The sequence below is a fragment of the Mytilinidion resinicola genome (assembly GCF_010093595.1).
Source record: "Mytilinidion resinicola strain CBS 304.34 unplaced genomic scaffold BDZ99scaffold_20, whole genome shotgun sequence".
NCBI lineage: Eukaryota > Fungi > Ascomycota > Dothideomycetes > Mytilinidiales > Mytilinidiaceae > Mytilinidion > Mytilinidion resinicola.
The window spans coordinates 714,597-718,196 of NW_022985456.1; positions in this window are offsets into that span (position 1 = coordinate 714,597).

Consider the following 3,600-nt stretch of genomic DNA (forward strand, 5'->3'; position numbering starts at 1 on the left):
TAATAGGCTTACTAGTGGCTAAGCTATTTTATAGTAGTAAAGTACTGCAGGTTTTTATAATTGCTAAGAACCTAGATTAGAAGTGCAGCACCCTCTAGCTTAGAGCGCTATTATTCGAAATATCGGACGATTGCTAGGAGTTCCTTATCGTAAATCTTGTAGTTATTTTCGGCTAGGTTTAGCCGCTTAGAGAAGTAGGCTACGGGTTATAGATTATCTGTTTATAATAGGATTCCGGCGTTTATATAGTTGGATAAGTTAGCTTTAAAAGTTATTAGTAGATCCAGGTTAAAGTAGCGGAGGATTAGGGCAGTTATAAAAGCTATTTTAAGGCGTTTAAATACTTCCTTATAGGTATTATCGAATTAGAATTGCACGCCCTTCTTTATAAGGGCAATTAAGGGTGCAGCTAACCTAGAGAAATTATCGATAAATTATTAGTAGAAGTTAGCAAATCCTATAAAGGCTTATACGTCCTTTATATTATAAGGGGTCTCCTAGTTATAGATATTATTAATCTTATTCGGGTTTATACTAATTCTGTTAGTTGTTATTATATACCCTAGGTACGTAATACTACTCTAGTAGAATTCGTATTTATTAATATTAAGTTGCAGTCCTGTATTTTCTAAGGCCTTAAGAACTAGCCTTATATAGTGCTGGTGTTCCTTAAAGCTTTTACTATATATTAGGATATCGTCGATATACGCAGTATAGAATACGTCCAGGTATAGGCGGAGTATATTATTTACGTAGTGCTGGAATATACTAGAGGCGTTAGCTAGTCTAAAGGGTATAACTAGGTATTTAAATAGGCTATATTATGTCCGGAAGGCTGTTAGCTATTTATCTCCTTTTGCGATCTATAAGCAATTAAACGCCGAGATAATATTAAGCTTAGTATAGTACTTAGCCTTGCTAAGTCGGGCTAGAGTTTTTTAGATTAAAGGAATCGGATAACAGTTCTTAATAGTCACCGCATTTAGCGCTTAGTAGTCGACGCAGAATTATAAACCTTCTCCTAGTTTCTTAATAAAGATAATAGAAAAGGCAACGGGCGATAAGCTAGCGCGAATAAACCCTTTCGCGAGGTTATTATTAAGGTACTTTCGGAGCATCTTTAGTTTATTCTGGGATATACCGTATAGCGGGCTAAATCTAGGTTGCTTTCCTTTTTCTAGGACAATTTTATAATTATATATACAGTAATTAGGCAGCTTATTAGCCTTTTAGCAGGAGAAGTTTTTTAAGAACGGGTGGTATTCTACAGGAACCTTTATCGCTGGGTTGGTATACTTTTTCTTAGCTAAGGCCTTATTAATATTAGCAATAGTAATAGCGAAGATTTTATAATTAGGTTATCGGGCTAATTAGGTTAATATCTCTGCCTTAAGCAGATAGATATCTAGCTCTACATCGGGTTCTGTATTAGGTTTTAATTCTAATTTAAGTTTAGGTTTAGGTTTAGGTTTAGGTTTAGGTTCGGGTTTAGGTTTAGGTTCGGGTTTATTTAGCTAGCGGTTTATTTTAGGAAGCTAGTAGTTATATTAGTGTTATATACGCAGGCTTAACTATTAAGAATAGAAGTGTTTAGTTATTAAGTAAGGGGCTTTACTATAAGCCTTCTAGCCAGGGTTTTTATTATTATTATATTAGAATATATTAGCAGGTTTATGCAGGCAATAAGCCTGGCAATAGAAGAAGCGGAAGAGTAGCTGTTAGTTATTATAATTAATTCTAACGCGGTGCTTATACAGCTATAGCTATTCTAGTATTAGGTTATATTTTCCAATTTCTAGTATATAGAGGCGGATTAGTTCTATATAGTTTAGGTGGCGGAGGGTTACGCGTATAGAGTGCGTAATCCTTTCTTTTTTTAGTTATTTTCCGTTAAATCTAGTTAGGCGTAAGATAATTAGTAGCAGTTTAAGATAAAGGTTCTATGCGCGCACTAGAAATCTGTAAATATAACCTATACCTATAGCTTTGCTATTAATTAGGGCTTAGGTATCTAGTTATATAGAACCTTACTATAGGAAAAATAGGGTAAAAATCTATTATTTCTAGGAGTTAGCTACAGGTTCTTTAAATAGGTTTATAGAAATCCGGGGTTAGAATAGTCCTAGGGGGCGACTTAAGCCCGGGACCGGGCTTTTAACGGCTTCTTTATACGGGACTAGCATTTTCCTCTAGAATAATTAAAGCTAGAGGATAAGTTTATAGATATAGATAAACGGCGGACAGGTAAAAATTAAAAAGGACTTATAGCTTATGCGTATATATAAGAGCTTACAGGCCTATTTAGGCTAGAGAATTAGACTTATAGCAGTAGTATAGAGCAGTTGCAGAAAATATAGCTATACTTGCGGTACTTATAGCAGAGCCCCTTTCGGCGGTATTCCTCTTATTTAGCAGATCTAACCGGCGTATAATTAGATGCGTCGATTTCCATCGCGTTTAGGTTTTTCTAAGTCGGGGCTTAATATCGGGAAGAGCGGTTAGTTAGAAGGAATTAAAGATTATTATTATATACTAAGATAAGGTTGGCGTAGCTATTTAAGTCGTCCGGGATAGCAATACTAACTATAGCTCGACGGAGTTTATTAGAGAGCAAATGCCGGAGTTAGGTTATTAGGCCAATTTTATTTAAACCTGTATTAGCCGCAAAGCGTCGGAATTCGGCGAAGTATAACGTAAAACTCCGCTTTCCTTATTTTAATAAATATAACCTGCTTAGAGCCGTAAGTTTCTTATTTAGGTCGCTGTATATAGCCTATAGGAATTAGATAAGTAGCTTAATAGTATATATATCTTAATCTATTAAGGGAGCTACTAATATTAACAGGTTGTGTTTAAGTTAAGAATAGGTATAAAGCAGCCGGGCTCGTTTAGTAGGGTATTGGTCTGCGTTCTATTCTAGTTTATACTGGAGTTTCTGGATAAAAATAGGGAGATTCTTGCGGCGTTTATTAAATATTAGAGGGTTAGGTAGGTGTAACAGGTTGTCTTTTCTATACCTTCTAAGTGTCTTACACTAAGGCAGGGTATAGGCAAGTCGTTATCGGGGTGTAATAGTCTTTAAAAGGTAAGGCAATAATTAATTAAGGTCTAAGACAGGGTTATTACTTCTAATAGGTAGTATTAAAGTCTTAAGTTAAATATAAGGTTCCTATCTATATAAAGGAGCGTCCCTTTATATAAAAGCTCCGTCCTAAAAAACCTCTTACTTATATAGCTTGCAGCCTTAAGCCCCTTAAGCTGCTTCCTTAGCTTATAGCCTTAAGCCTCTTAAGCGCTCGCCTTGCTTATTTTCTTAAGCTTCTCGAGCTATTATATAACCCTGTTCTTATAATATCTTATTCTTAGATTATTTCTATCTACTAGCAGTCTATAGGGGAATCTAGGATCCCTATACGTCCTACACGTGACTTTTTTAGTTCTATAACCTAGTTCTGCGTAATTAGTTTTATCTGCTTACTTATCTTTATAAGTGCCTCTGCGCTCGGGTTGTTTATATTACGGGTTATAACACTTACTCCCCCTTTTAAGGCTTTCGGCCCGAAAGTACTTCTATAGTAGGGTCTTAGATAAGTAGCTAGC